We start from the raw sequence: 16,730 nt of genomic DNA, 5'->3' as shown, positions 1-16,730 counted from the left end.
GGATTTTTGGAATAACGGGATGGTACAAGATTTTTGTCAAGGATTATGCACGTATTGCTGCACCTTTGACGGAACTCCTGAAGAAAGGAATGAGGATCGATTGGAAGACCGAGCACGAGTCTAGCTTTGCTAAGCTAAAAGAATTCTTGGTCTCAGCTCCTATTTTAAAGCTTCCAGACTTCAGTAAAGAATTTGAAGTAGCGACAGACGCTAGCAAATTCGCTCTAGGCGGAGTTCTTACTCAAGAAGGAAGACCGGTGGTGTATACTTCGTGAAAGCTGAGGGATCATGAGAAGAATTATCCCACTCATGATCTGGAACTTTTAGCAGTTATACATGCACTGAAGTTATGGAGACATTATCTTCTTGGACGCAAGTTTCAGTTGGTTACAGACCACAAGAGTTTAAAGTGGATTTTTACTCAACCCATTCTCAATATGCGACAACGGCGATGGATAGAGCTATTACAGGAATATGACCTTGACATAAAGTATAGACCAGGGAAGGAAAACGCAGTTGCAGATGGTCTTAGCCGAAAATCGTTTCTCGGAGCTATCTCTATTCCAAATAACCCTATCTGGGATAGAATCAAAGAAGCATCCCTCGAAGATCCAGAGTATCAACGTATGGCTTCATTAGTCCAGCAGAATAAGATGCCTGAAGCGAAAGATTACTCTCTTATGGGAGGATGTCTTTACTACAGACATAGACTCTGTGTACCCAGAGACCCATCTTTAAAGAAGGCCATTCTATATGAAGCACACAATAGCCCTACATCCGGACACCCAGGCTATGCTAAAACTCTTCACGCTGTCAGAAGGAGTTATTTCTGGTCTGGAATGAAAGGAGACATACTTCTCCATGTGAGGCAATGTCTTTCTTGTCAACGGATAAAGGCCGAAAGGATCAAATTACCAGGGCAACTTCAACCTCTTGACATACCCCAGATGAAGTGGGAATGCATCAGTATGGATTTTGTTACAGGGTTACCTTCTACAGGAGGTTATGATTCTGTTTTCGTGGTTGTTGACATGCTCACAAAAGTGGCTCATCTAATATCCGTAAAGACGACCTTTACTGCTTCAGATGTTAGTCGGGTATTCATCAAGGAGATTTTCAGGCTACATGGTCTACCCAAACGTATTGTCAGTGATAGAGATGCCAAGTTTACATCAAAATTTTGGACCTCTCTTTTCCAATCTATTGGGTCACAATTAGCCTTCAACACAGCATATCATCCGCAGACCGACGGGCAAATCGAGAGAGTTAATCAAGTCATTGAGGACATTCTCAGAGCCTATTGTTCGCAAGAACCAAAGAAGTGGTTACAATATCTACCTTTGGTAGAATACGCTTATAACTCTTCTGAACACAGAAGCATTGGAATGTCACCTTTCAAAGCTCTTTATGGACAGGTCTGTTTAACACCACTGAACTTTTCAGATCCAACCATTAGAGTAGAAGCCTCTAGAAAGATGTTAGAAGATATGGAAGCCCAGACTAGAGCCATTCGCCAGGACATTCAGGCAGCTCAGGATAGACAGAAGCACTATGCAGATAAGAATCGTTCGGAAAGGACTTTCAAGGAAGGAGATAAGGTTTTTCTACGAGTCCGACCTAAGAAAAGCAACTTATCACTAGGCAGATATAAGAAGCTTAGCCCAAGATATTGTGGACCATTTTGAGATCGTTAAGGTTATAAGTGACCAGGCCTACAAGCTAAAGTTACCTGCAAACTTGAAGGTTCATGATGTATTCCATGTCAGCTTACTCAAACCCTGTATTCCCAACCCTGATCAATTCTTGGACTCAGATCAGATAGTCATGCCAGCACAAGGAGTTCTTGAGCTCCAACCTGACTATGTACTTGAAACAAGAGAAAGGAAATTACGCAACAGAACTATCACGGAGCATCTGGTAAAGTGGAAGGATTACCCTGAAGAAGATGCAACTTGGGAAGACGAATCGACTCTCTTAAAAGATTACTCGAACTCATTCTTGAGATGAGGACATCTCAAATTTTTCACGTTGGGGAGGTTGTAAGGTCTCTGACCCGATCACAAGAGCACCCTTGTACTACGAAATGAATACAATGGAATAAGTTACTATTTTTAGCAGTTTTTTAGATTCTGTCAGTGCCATGATGTTTAGAATGTTATAAAGCTTGAAAATGTGAATTAAAATAATTTTTGTGAAAAACTTCCAAAAATAGTAAGTTTTTGGTCACCCGAACCGTCCTGTCTCGACCGTCTCGAAAAACTGCACCCGTACCCCAAATTTGAAAAAAAAAGCATTTTCGGACCCCGGGGGCTGCTAAATATGGCAGGTACTCGGGCCAGTACGCCTTAGTTAGAGCTTCGTATGGCAATTTACGGCATCAAAATCCGATTCTTATGACCCGTTTTAGCCTAAAACCAAATTTCCTAAAAATTGTCCGGGGAGGCACCGGGGGCCCGGGACTGTGTGGGAACAGGTCCCAGGCCACTCCAGATCAGCTTTAGCAGCTAGGGGGCGCCCTCTTGCTTTGTGGGAGTCTTGGGAAAGCTGCCAAGCCTGCAACTCAGTCTCAGAACCAGTTAACCAAGCCAACCTGACACTTGGTGGGCAGAGAACTGGACTTGCCATGCTTAACTGGAGAAGCTCCCAGATGCGATTAGCAACCCAGATCGATTTTCAGCCTGTAGGAGCCTATTTAAAGTCCTGCATACACACACACACACACACTTATGATCACACACACTCACACAGTGCATACACACACACCCACATACATTGGGGAGGTGTTGCCGAATCACACACCTATTGAAGAAGAAGCTAGGAGGGAGGTGCTGCCGAATTTTCATCTCAAGAGGCTCGATTAGATCAGAAAATCGAGAAGATTACCAGCTCTTAATCACGGTAACGACATTTTAATTAATGCTATCTGAAAATTCCTTTCTCTACCATCAAAAATTCTCGTACATTATGTCTATTCCTAGCCGAAAATCTCTATGACTACTCTCTAAATTCTCCTTATTCGTACTCTATTATGTAATCATTATCCCATAGCTGAATTATCAGCCATTCTTCACTCTCGATTAATGATTAGAGCATAATTATCAGAATCTTCTCTCTCTAGATAGCATAGTAATTAATCGGTAAGCTAGTATTTGTGCAGATTGAAGAGAATCACTATTGTAATCACTCATTAACATTGTAGCTTAATTGAATTCATTTCTCTTATGCATTAAGACGTAATTAAGGAGAAATTAATCCGTCAATAAGTCTCTAAGAATTGGTTTTTCCTCACACATATGCAAGGGGTAAATCTGCATCATCTAATTGCTAGGAAATAGTCTAATCATACTTAATCCAATTCTCTGGTAATTCCAATAATGAAATCCTAATTATTCTTGATCATGTAAGCCGAATAATTATCTTAGAGCCGGTTCCCATAGGATTATGTGCCATCCTTAATGATTGCTTTATGAAAGAAATCTAGACTCTCATATAGGAGGGATTAATTGATGTCACTAATCTACCCATTGGACTGTTATGATGCTGTGAACCTTAGCTCTTTCCCCAAGCTAATCATTTAAAGTAGTGAGAAATGGCCCCGGTTAAGAGGACGCGCTTCGGTGGTGCCCATGATCGCGAAGCAGGAACGAGCAATGTCAACGGAAAGGGAAAGGCTCCCATGGACGAGCAAATACCGGCCATCTCACGGGCCATCGATGAAGAAGTGGAAGAGGTAGATCATATTTTTTTTTTCAAGTTGTTTAAATTAACATTGCATATGCTAGTTAGGAATGCTCATATCCCCAAACATGTTGGAGAAATCCGACGGAAACCCCGGCATTGAAATCATTATACATTAAGTTCTAAAGTAGGAAGGTAATGTTTGATGGGTATGCTGTTTGCAAGAGGAAAGAATGTTTGCTAGGGAAAATTTAGCTCGACATGTTCATTTTATTTCCAATGTTGAATCAGTCCTGACCCCTCTACTGATCACAGGGGGCAGACTTCCTCGTTAGGGCTCTTGAATCCACGACTTGCTTTCTATGCGGTGGATACCCACGACTTGCTTTCTATGCGGTGGGAACCCACGTCTTGCTTTCTATGCGGTGGGAGTGTCCATGACGTGCTTTCTATGCGGTGGACATACCTAGTTGTATGGGCAGCTAGGCGACAACGGGAGGAGTGAACTCTCGCTGGAGGGGGGATGTTGTACCTCCAGAACATTGGAATTTTTATGAATAAGTTTGAGTAGAATTTTTACTAGAATTCTATCTTGGTGTTGTTTGCAATACTGGTTGAAGGGCTGTTTTAACGAACCATGTGATTCGGAATTAAACAAGGAATATTTATGTTGAACAACCTTTATGGTAGTAATTAGGTCACACGATGAAGTGTGAGTGTGGGGGTGGAAAGTGGGGGCTTGGCTCGGGTTGCCAATGCCTACGAGATGGGTGGTCCCGATTGGTCGGGAACTCTCTGTCCCCGTAGTGCTTACTCGATATTAGTAACGCTCATTGCCCCTAGAGCGGGGAATTCTCGAGAGTACGTGCCTCTGAAACATGGGGAAAAAGGCTCTCGAGGCTTCTCTCCTCTTGGAAGGTGGGTCATAGGATCGCTAGATAGTTTAAGTACGCTTCCCCTGCGAGGTGGAGCTAGATCTCCTTGCTAGTAGGCTCGAACTCGACACACTTTGTGATGAGAGATCGTCCGCTAGTCGAACCCTGAACCATTTTATTTGCTTCCGCTATAGATCTAGTGGCCACCAGGTTTACCATCAGATCCGTTGTTTGATACGACGGGGTGGGGACCTCACAATTGCCCTCGGTGCCCACCCTCACGTTGCTACCCAACTTTGTTGCCCTTGCTGCCCAACTTGACTCCACTGCCCAGATTCATTGCCCCCATTGCCTACCTTGACCTTGCTGCCCAAATTCATTAAGGGGTGCTCCCACCAAGCCTTATAACCCCAAATTACACCACATCAACCATTTTGCCCTCCATTGAGCCTATGTTCCCAAACACCATTGGCCTAAGACCACCTTCCTATAGCAACTCCCCGTTCTTCCCTTTTGTCGACGAGTCAAAGTCCCATTCCAATAAGAAGTTTTAAAGAACATCGAGGATTCAATTCAAGAAATTCCCTTCCTTCATTGAGCTCCAACCATCCTCACTTGAAATGATAATATTTATCTTCTTTTGTAAAACCCACTGTGTATGTATATTTGAGCTATCGGCTCTCTTGTTTTGCACTCCAAGTTGTATAAGAGTTTAGACACTACCAAATTGCTTGGTAAGACCGCCTTGCATACACAGTGTCCACCAAAAATGTCGACAAGTTTCACACCTGGCAAACAAAAGTGAAGGCCATTTTATTCGAGGGAAGCCTGGAACAAACTTTGAATGCTAAAAAACAAGCCAAAGATGAACAACCACTTGGAATCATCATCACAACACTCAAAGATTACTTTATTCTGCTATATCTGTGCTTGACACTTGGCAAACTCTAGAGCATCCTTTTGGTGCTTAATGTAAGCATTCCAAAATGAGCCTCAAAATTCAACTTTATGGTCTCACTATGCAAGACCAAGATGATGTTGCTAGCCTTGTCAACAAAATTAATTGTATCTGAACCAAACTTGTCTATGCCAAGGTACAAGTTCTAAATGGGGATAAAATTGCCATCCTTCTCAAAGCCCTACCAAGTATTTTGGTAACATTGTAAGTATGCACAAGGAGAAAGATCCCATTCATGCATTTGAAGATGTGATCAAGTCACTTTTAGTGGAAGAAAAAAGAACGGGCACTTACACAAGGTTTCAAAATAATGCATTTGTTGTAAACGGTAAAGGTTTCTCACATTGTGGCAAAAGAAACCACAAATCACAGGATTGCTTGCGCATTAAGGTGTGCCCTCATTGCAACAAGAAGGGACATGCACCCAACCGTCAGTGTATTTTCAAAGATAATACTAATAAATACAAAAGCCTAGAGATTTTAAAGGAAAAGTACATGTCGTGGAACAAGAAGAAGAATAAGGGGATGTCAACACTGTTTATTATAAGAAGGTATTGTAATGGGTTTAGAAACTTCCCTAAACCCAAAGTTTGGTGGCTTCCCTAAACCCAAAGTTTGGTGGTAAGACCTACCCTCTTGCATTAGATTCATATTATGAGCCATTTGCAGTTACCCTATGTAACCCATATTAGACTCCTTGATAAGAATCCATGCATTTTTTGTAAGCTTCAACTTATGGGGGTGTTCGTTGAGGTAAGACTTTAGCTTACACTCAATACACAAACAATTCCTAGGGCCAAGTGTACTAGCATGCACCCTATGTGCATGGACACAACCTCCTACTTAGAAATCCTTAATTGTCATGCCTAGGGTAAGGCCAAGCAGGCCAAGGGCTAGGATAGACATACGATCAACGGGTGCTATATTTGGATGGGTACAAGCCTATATATAGGAAGATTGGGTGGAGAGTTGCATGGTCCAGTCCCCTTTGGTCTTAGATCGGTAAGAGGAGCAACATGGTCTAGGAACTCACGGAGTCTAGTTTATCCAGTGTGGAGAAAAGTTTATAAGGGCCCCTCTCACTCATGTCGTTGAGTGTTTACCGTTACCTCCACACGCAAGTGCCTCTCATACTTGATGGGGATGTCATTTTTTGGACATTCTTATATGAGACATATTCCACATCCGGAGATATGAATCTCTGGGCTGACATTGGTGCCTGTTATTTCAATTTTGTGTCGCAACATAGTCCCCAGGTGCTGGTCAATTCCATTTATTAGACCATTTTAAGCAGATTGTATCAAGAACAATTCCAATGGATAAAAATTGTCAAATACTTAATAGGACTTGTTAAGATTACAAGTATAGTTAAACAACTTTAATGGATGGTTGTTTATACGCGTAGTAAAGTCATGTTCTGTTAATGAACTAGTTCATTTGGTACCTAGATGTGAGGGATTTTCACATTCTATTATGGTCCAAATATGTTAGCATGGTTCTCACGTGGAAAGTATTTACTTCTTTCCCTATAGCTATCAGCATAACATTGACCATAAGCATTGGCAAGTATGGTCATGGATATACAATTTCGGATCTGTTTTTTGCTAAATGCATGCACACTAGGTGTTATGGGCCCTAATGTTTAGAAATGTCTGATTTGGAGCAGCATGCACATTTATGACATTAGTAGCTTCTAAAGCATTTCACACTATATGTGCAATATCTCTATGCAATTAATTATAGATCTACCAATCACCAATAGAGGCCATGGATCGGTTTGGATGATTGTAGATCAACTCACTAAAGTTAACCAAGATGGTTATTCCTAACATTGTTGATTACTCAACAATTTCTCAAGAAATTGTGATCCCTGTTTACTAGTCATTCTTGAGGACTATCTATAAATGGTGGGAAAAGACACCCCAATACTATCAGTTATCCAGAGAGGATTGGCAAATTACAAGTGTTAATCTTGTGCTAAAGGATATGCTAAGTGCATATGCTAGCACCAAGCAATCCAATTGGAAATGATATCTCTCTAGTTGGAGTTTGCTTATCATTAGGCAAAACATGTTTATGACTAAGTTTAGTCTCCTCATGTTTAAGTCAGCTTCTCAACCTTGAACACCAGTTATGGTGGGGTTGTCTACTGATGGAAGATTGATAATAAGTCAAGGACTTATCCTTTACTGATAAATTATGTCAGCTAGTTACTTTCATGGAAAGTGAGAGGAGGTATTCTTCCAGATATCTCTTAGTTGTGATGACTCGTTTAGCATACTCAAGTGAGTTCTACATGGAGTCATTATGCTATGTTGGATATGGTTGGTTACACAAGACGGTTGCAAAGGGACAAAAATGTGGAAAATCAAGATGTTCATCTTGGTTTCATTGAACCTCCTATTGAATCATGTTACAATCAAATGGACAGTTGGATCTATGAAGGATGCCACTGCAGAAAACATTAGTGTTCTGATGAAGATATCACCACTTTTGTGTTTGAGGGCGAAAACACTTCTCCAAGGGGAGAGTAATGTCATGCCTAGGGTAAGACCAGGCAGGTCAAGGGCCAGGATGGGCATGCGGTCAAGGGGTGTTATATTTGGATGGATACGAGCTTATATATAGCAAGGTTGGGTGGAGAGCTGCATGGTCCAGTCCCCTCTAGTCTTAGAGTCTATAACCTTTATACATCAAAGCTCACTTCTATATAGGAACTTGCTGAGCCTTCACCATCCTCAGGGGGTAGATTACTTAAATGCAAGATCTCCACCACAACCTTCAAATTTGACATTGCTATTGGCTTGCTGCCTAAGCAGAGCTAAGAAAGATTACTCATAGAGATCAAAAATCTAATGCATATTGTGCACACAATAAGCTGCTTCTAGAGGCTGCGGTCCATGTATGCCAAAAGTAAGGCAAATGCTATGGTAGGGGGGATGAGAGAAGTAGGCCAAAGAGATATGGAGAGCTCATGAGCTTGGAACCCAATGTCCAAACCATGCCAAATCTCTGATACGAATTGTTGGGAATGCGAAAGCTAATAGCTTGATGAATGAAAATGGCTACGGAGGGAGTGATCAAGGAAGAGAGAGGAGAGATGCAAATAAGGGGATAAGCGAGCATGTTGTGCACAAAAAAAGAGAGTATCAATTAGGTCTTCATAAACCTTATAAATACACTTTACAATGATGAGATGAAATTCACACTCATCTTGGCCTCCAAAGTTGGGCTTCTCCCCAACAATTAATTTGAAGTCAATTAGCATGTGCATGTAGGTTGTATTTGCATTTAGTTTGCATTGCATTGGAGCTACTTCATTGGGAGCCATGATTATACTTTTGAAGCTATTCAATTGGAAGTCATGGTGGTAACAAAATTAGAAGAACATACTTATGTGTGTGTGTGTGTGTGTGTGTGGCCATCATCACTAGCTTTCATTTGAACCATCCACACACATTTTGGGCTAAGCTTTGTAAATCAACACCTCGATTAAAATCAAGCTTTTAAGCTTGGTTTTTTGGTCTTTCTACAACATGTCAAAAGCATTGTGTGTATGTGTGCTTGAGAGATCAATCCTCAAGGTTCTTTTTTTAGAGGAAAAAGATCCAAGTTGGACTCCAAGCTTCAAAGGCCTACAAGGCATGTGGGAAAAGCCACTAATTTTAGAATTCAAAGCCACAAAGGCATTTATCTTCTTGGGTGTTTGGCCAAGGCGAACATCAAAAGCACTGAGCTCTTTTCTAAAGCCTCTTCCCCCCAAATGAGAACCATTCGGCTCGCAGCTCCATCTAATGCTTTGTTGGGATCGACGTGGGTGCAAACGAGTTCAAGGTGGCTTGAAGCTCAAGGTAGCCATAGCTACGAGAGAGAGAGAGAGAGACACACACACACACACACACACACACACACACACACAGAGAGAGAGAGAGAGAGAGAGAGAGAGAGAGAGAGAGAGAGAGAGAGAGAGAGAAGTAAACACTTGCAGTACTCAATATACAAAATGCACAATATTATTTTTAGCATAGGATATGTACATGAAAGCCTTTACTTATAAAACCAAAATTTGTCCCGGCTGAGAACCTTTGACTTTCATAAAAGCATACAAATATCTTTTCACACAAGCACTTATCCTCACATATTATTTTTATAGGTAGGAGTTATTTTTCACCAAAAACTAAGACTAGGCTGGACGTGCCCACCCAACAATCCTCCCCTTGGACATGGCCTATACATAAGAAAGGTAGATCGAGACTCAATGCCACACAGGCTAAAAGTCACACATACTAGGGTAGTCACATGGATCATAGTCACAGAGACTAGAAGTAGGTCTCATCTGACATGGTGTCACACATACTAAAGATTCCTCCCCTCAAATACATAGGGCGGAAGGCCAACCATATCTACATTACAACTACCATTGTATATTCATAGTCGCACCTCCCCTTCGACCTAATCATCTTCTTCATATGCTACAGCTTTGCTATTGCTGCTGCTAATGTTGTAGCTCGTCCATGCTTGAGAGCCTTTGACTTTCATAAAAGCATACAAATATCGTTTCACACAAGCACTTATCCCCACATAGGATTTTAATAGCTAGGAGTTACTTCTCACCAAAAACTAAGACTAGGCTGGACATGCCCACCCAATAATCCTCCCCTTGGACATGGCCTATACTGAAGAAAGGCAAATCAAAACTCAATGCCACACAGGCTAATAGTCACACATACTAGGGTAGTCACTCGGATTGTAGTCACAAAGACTAGAAGTAGGTCTCATCTGACATGGTATCACACATACTAAAGATTCCTCCCCTCAAACACATAGGGCGGAAGGCCAACCATATCTACAGTACGACTACCATTGTATACTCATAGTAGCACCCCCCCTTTAACCTAATCATCTTCTTCATATGCTACAACTTTGTTGTTGCCGCTGCTAATGCTGCAACTCGTTTGTCGCAATGATAGCTTTTCTTTTGGATCTCTTCTTTAAAAAAAGGTTTGGCATACATAAGAACATGCAAATAATGATGTGCATGGCATTGTGGCAAAAGTTTCTCTCAAGGAAGGTCTTACTATCAATTGCGACAATGCCTAGTCCTCTATAGCACAATGAAAGTGTCAAACCCATAAATGGTGAATGATACATACATTTCCTTGCGATTTTGTGCATGAGTGTCACCTCTATACATTAACGGAAACAACATGGGTGTGTACAATATCTCCATAGCATGTTTGTGCATTGCACTCATGCCTTTGAAATTTGATTAACGTTGAACTGAAACTACTTGACGAGGTCGGACTTAGCCACCTTTGGTGTGAAGTTTTGTTGTTGCATTGAAGTGGCTTTAATGGTATTGATTCAGTCACCTAACTTATGCTTGGAAGCGAAGCGGTTGTGCAATAAAAATTGGCTGAAGTGAATAGTCTTGAAAAGATGCGAGCTTGGATTGTGGTATGAGCTATGGGAAAGACCTCTAAGAGAGGTTCAATGACAATGTGCTTTTGGGGTCACCTTCACTGTGGGTGTGAGAACTGTCTCTTAAATCCAAAACAAAAACCTCCTTTTTTGTGTTATTTAATTTGAAAGAGAAATTTCAAAGTTGCCAAAATAAGAAAATGACAAAATTTGACTAAAAGCATGAAATGAGAGAGAAGCCGACGTCGTCAAAAGCAAGGGAATGCCAATCTGCAACTATGGCATGATCGAAGAGCACTAGAGTGGCCGTCATGTCCTTGCAATGCTATCTATGTTTGTTGGTTTACTGGATTGATAGGGTTCATGTGGACTTGTGATGGGAGAGAGGAGGTGGTTAGACTTGATTTTTAGTTGTGTGCTCGTTGTTGTAGCAGTTTTTGTCCACTAGATGATGTTGCAGGTCAAGGGCAATGGATTCAAGCACGTGTTAGTAGAGGATCAATCACCAATAAAATATGGGGACACCGCCAGTGCTTCGGTTAAAGCAAAAAGGACGTCCGGGGGGGGGGGTGATCCTAATGTGCATATTAGGACAAGAAGATGATGAGTTTGAGGTCGATCTGACTGCAAGTGGTGACCGAGGCTTAAGTGTGATAGCCAGGGGGTTGTGGTTATCAAGCGGCAAGCCAGGGTAGGTGGGCCATGCAGAGTGAGGGTCAGAGCAAGGGAAACGTAATGCTTCGAGGGTGACGAGGTAATCTGGTTTGAGAGCCACCAGTGAAGCTCTGTTGGCTTTAATTCCCTTAGTGCAGAAACACTTGAAAAGCCGTGAAGGTTCACAGTGTGCCTATGCAAAAGCAGCCATGCTTGTGGACTTGGTGCCTTATGCAATGCGATTTTCCATTGGATCTTGGGTCCACCAGGTGGCCAAGATTGTGAGACTTAAAAAAAAAAGGTGTTAAGTAGGCATTAAAAACGGCTCAAATCCACACACACACACACACACACACACACCCCTTTTGAGGCTCATACGTGCACATACCCCTGAGGCTAAAATGCACTAAATTTGAGATCTTAATTGAGCAATTGAAATGACAGTGCTTGGCCACTTTAAGCTCAAAGAGGTGCTTTGAGAAGCTTTCAACAAGGACTATGCACACACATAAAAACTCCCACTTTGTAAAATCAAGTGTGCTTTAGTGGCCTCAAATTGAGTGGCTTAGATGAAAACACTAATGGGTGAAAGCATGTCTAGGTGGCACCAAAAAGGTGTGTCTTGGACACCCCTTTGGAAGGAGCGAGAGAGAGAGAGAGAGAGGGGTGTGGGTTGTTTAATTTCAAATGTTATAAGTAAAAGTATAAAAGCCCTTTCGGCAGAGAGGGAGGGAATAAGATGGGCGGGCTTGGAGTTTTTAAATGTATAGAAAATTGACTTGGACCATTAAACTCTATTGAAGATTCTCCCACCATCGCTACTTTTGGACTCTGCAACTCGCTCAATGGCTCCCTCCCTCCCTAGAACTATTCATGTGCCATCTCTCTCTCTCTCTCTCTCTCTCTCTCTCTCTCCCCCCCCCCACCCATGAGTACTATGGCGGTGTTTTGATGGTCTTCTTTGTTGTATCATTAGCCTTGTTACTTGTTCCACATGGAATCACATGATGTCGACAATGGTAGTACAGACACCTTATATCTTCCTCCATTGTCTATTACACAACACGCCCCAAGGGAACTTCTGCTAGGTCTACAAAACTATTGGGCTGCAAAGAAGAGGGAACAAAGAAGCAATTATGAACCTAAATGCAAAACACACTCTAGTGACAAGCCCAAGGAGTTCACTAAAGTATATGTAACATAGCACACGGATTCAATAGAAGGGATTTAAATTTCGTATAAATTTACAAATTCATTTTGGGGTAATTAAAATCAATTTTGGTGAACGCACACGATATAAGAAGATTTTACTTAGTGAACACGCCGGGGTGACAAGTTAAAATTGTGTTTACAAGGATTAACTCTCCCGAATCCTAGAAAAATAAAAATTCTCTCAAAACATATTAAGTGCATGAGTGAAGGGTGAGTTTAGAAATGAAAAGACAAATGAAAGTGAAAAGTCAAGTCAACAGACATATGAAGGTGGAAAGTCAAAAGACCTTTTGTGTCCATATAAAAAGGTATTTCTCTTCTCCTTTAGTTTTCCTTTAGCATTTTCTTCTCTTCAAAGTGTCCTCTCTCTCTCTCTCTCTCTCTCTCTCTCTCTCTTTTGCTTGTGCGCGCGCGCAATGTTGCATCCGCTTTTATAGCTAACACTGTTAGAGATCTACGTGCTTCGTCATTGCCCGTGGCTACGTGCTATAGATTAGCGCATCATTTTTGTTGTTGTTGAGGGAATCTTTGAATCAGGAATACCTTTTTTTTTTAAAGGCCATTAGGAATACCTTTTGAATTTTTTTTAAAGGAGTAGGTGCTATGATTTTGTTTTTAAAAAAAGGACAAGAAGAATAAAGTGAGATTCTCCTTCAATGCATAAGTAGGGGGTACCCATACCTTGAAATATCAACAGATTACGATGATTGAATTACAATGGTAGAGAGAGAGAGAGAGAGAGAGAGAGAGAGAGAGAGAGAGAGAGAGAGAGAGAGAGAGAGAGAGAGAGAGAGAGAGAGAGAGATTTGGAACTACTATGCACGAAGGGGCAGCACAGAGGGGCTTGAACAAGGGAAAAAGAGGAAGGCAAGACCAGAGGGGGGTCCTGTTGTTGGACTTTTTGATGTTGTAAGAGGATATGCTTGAAGTTGTTGAAATGAGGGTTTATGGGCTAAGAATGAGGATATGCTTGAAGTTGTTGAAATGAGGGTTTATGGCTAAGAATGAAGTACTCAAAATGCTCTATAAGCATGTCTTTTGTAGATGGAAATGGTTCACATTGCTCAACCCAACAGAATCTAAAAATAGACAGTTTGAAACAATGTCAAGACTGGCAAAGCAACATAATAGAATTGAAACAATATCCAAGACAACCACAAGCCCTCCAAGGCAACACCTTGTAGATAACCAAATAACCATGCAAAGTCTACGGCCAACTCTACCTAGTCCACGACTATCACAACAAGGTACAATGGGGATGTAGATGATGAGGTGCAATGGAGAGTGCAGTGGGTGTCAAGGTACAAGACACAACTGAAATCACAATAATGTAACTAGCTAACAAGACTACATTACTCGCAAGCCCGACAACATGTAGGCAACCACGATGAGGCACCCAAAGGCTAGTGCTCAAGAGTGCATGCAAGTGCTCAAAATGTGACACAAAATTGACTCTTGCTCAAGGCAAGTGTATGGAAACCTGTATCTGCTACTCACATCATGCTATATATATATATATTCACAAGCCGAAGCCATCACACGACCACCACATATCTGGTGGCTAATGGAAAACATCTAGCTGAGGCAACTCATGGGCAACTAAAAATACCCGATACTCCTTGCCTAGGGAAGCCGCTGGTGAGTTTGGCCACTAGCTGTTTGGCTGGCCATTGGACAACTACTAGCCCTAGCCCACGATTGATCCTAGGCCACCCAAAGAACAACTATTTGGTAGCTCATGAATGCTCTAAAATGGGTGGCCATAGGATAGCCACACTTTACATGATGAATGCTACCTCTCTGACCATGGTGGTCCGAGCCCCACCCTAGCTGGTTGATGTGTCCACATTGGGTGCTTGTTGGTGGTTGGTCCAAGAGTGTCGGGCGCCCGGACCAAGTATGGTCCAATTGGAAAAGAATGTTCTCTAGAGCATGTCCACCAAGGTGGCCACGCAAGCTGAGCCTTGTGTAGCCTTGCTACCTCCTGCTACATCTTTAGGGTTTATTGATTGAAATCTGGATGGAGAAGTTATGGCCATTTTGGTATTTTCTAGGTGTCGGATCTACTATCTTTGGAGTAGATTTCAGATGCATTCTTGGGTGATTGGTCTCAACTTGACAAGATTTTGAGTGATAGCATCTGGCATGGGCTAGAGCATGTGCGAGAATTAATTGCTTAACTTATGGCCGTGTGTAGCTCACTCTGTGGTTTCAAACTCCCATGAACAAGGGAAAACTATATGAAAGATAATAACAATGTGCCTTTTGTGGGTTAGGTGATGAGATTGGCATGCTTTGGTCCATCAATACTAAATATGGGGTATTTTAGAAGCATAAACTTATGAAGATTCTAGTGTCAACAATGTTTTGGTTAATATGTACGCCAAGTAATATTGTTAAGTGTGCCATATGTGGTGTTCTATAGAGTGTTTGGCTGATATGCATACCAAAGCACTCAAGTGCTCGAGGAGCAACTTGGCCGTTATTGTCTCTTGAAGTACATTGGGTGCAGATTATGCCCAACATAGCTATGGTAGGGAAGCTTTGAGCTATTTTAACCGGATGTGAAGGGAAGGACCTCCTCCAATGCATGCACCTTGAAGGCGAGTGGCCTTACAAATTCCATGGACGTGGATGAGAGGATTGATAGTTGATGCTCTACAAATACACTCATAAGAACCACCTCAACAATAAAAGGTGGCAGGGTGGCCATTTAAGGAGTCAATCATTTCTTAAATCTACTTTCATGAAAACTGTTATAGAATTGATATTTTATTATCTATTGCAGCTGACAGGTGGCAACAGCATCAGCAGATAATGGATTATGCAGAAGGATGTTACATTTTATGTATATTTGATTATTCAAGTGCTAGACTGGCTTCTATTGGTTGATCTCTTGGATCTTGCGATTCTGGTTCTCGACTATAGATCTGACCAATGTAGTCCATGTACAATGATCCTGATTGCATATGCACTAAATGTATGTTTTGCTGGCTTGTATAGATTTCTAGATAAACACTTGGATTGACTTTTCGAACTTCTATCTGCACTTCATCTTTAAGCTTGCAATACTTGGATACACTAAAGTTTGTGAACATCTGGGAGTTCTCTGAATCTGGCTTTACTTAGATCAATAGGATCGTGGCTCGTGTGTTACTTCTGCCACTCATAAGATACCTATGGCCTTCCGGATCTGTATACAAAACCTTATCTCCAATGTAGCCATATAGCTATAACATTCGCTCTATTGCAGTTGTGCATGTGTTGCTACTGCTACTGGTTAGCTTCGATTCTCGTGCATTTGGACTTTTGGTTCGGCTTGACTCCATGTTGTCTTGGTCTCTAAGAAAAATCTCTTAGCAAATCTTGGTATTGATTAGCAGAATTACTCTTGCTTGAGTTTGATAAGACTGCTTTTGCCCAAGTACTTTTGGCAGTTGATTGCTCTTAGACTCACAAGGGTTAATTAACTCTAGCTCGAAATTATGAAAATTGATTGCAGCCTTTGAAATGATAGAAATCTAGGCCTTGAATAACCTAACCTGCAAATTAGATTGTTATCCGTTTTTCCACTTGACTTGAATTCAGCTCGTGTCAAGCTCCCAATCCTTTGCCTGCAACCTGGTTCTTCAATCTGAGCTAAGCGAGTCAGCAAATGAGATTTCCAACTTCTATCCTTGCAAGGAGCTAAAGGACTAATCTGCAAACTTAAAAATTGAGTTATCATGTATTAATTTTGATCCGATGGAACCCAAACTTGATCAGTGTCTTTGTATTATGTTGTTCTAACATTGTACAAACTCAAAAGTCCAAGATTCTGTCTCTGGGCTCCAATAGTAAATAATCACAATTATTTACTTTTCTCAGTTTCTACACTTTTTAGGCTTGTTTTGCCAAGTAATCACCTTGTTGTGGTCTCTAGACAAGTTTGG

This window comes from Adiantum capillus-veneris, chromosome 2 (assembly GCF_014529385.1).
Source record: "Adiantum capillus-veneris isolate H3 chromosome 2, ASM1452938v2, whole genome shotgun sequence".
Classification (NCBI taxonomy): Eukaryota; Viridiplantae; Streptophyta; class Polypodiopsida; order Polypodiales; family Pteridaceae; genus Adiantum; species Adiantum capillus-veneris.
The sequence above is the reverse complement of the archived record's forward strand: the minus strand, read 5'-3'. Positions refer to the sequence as shown.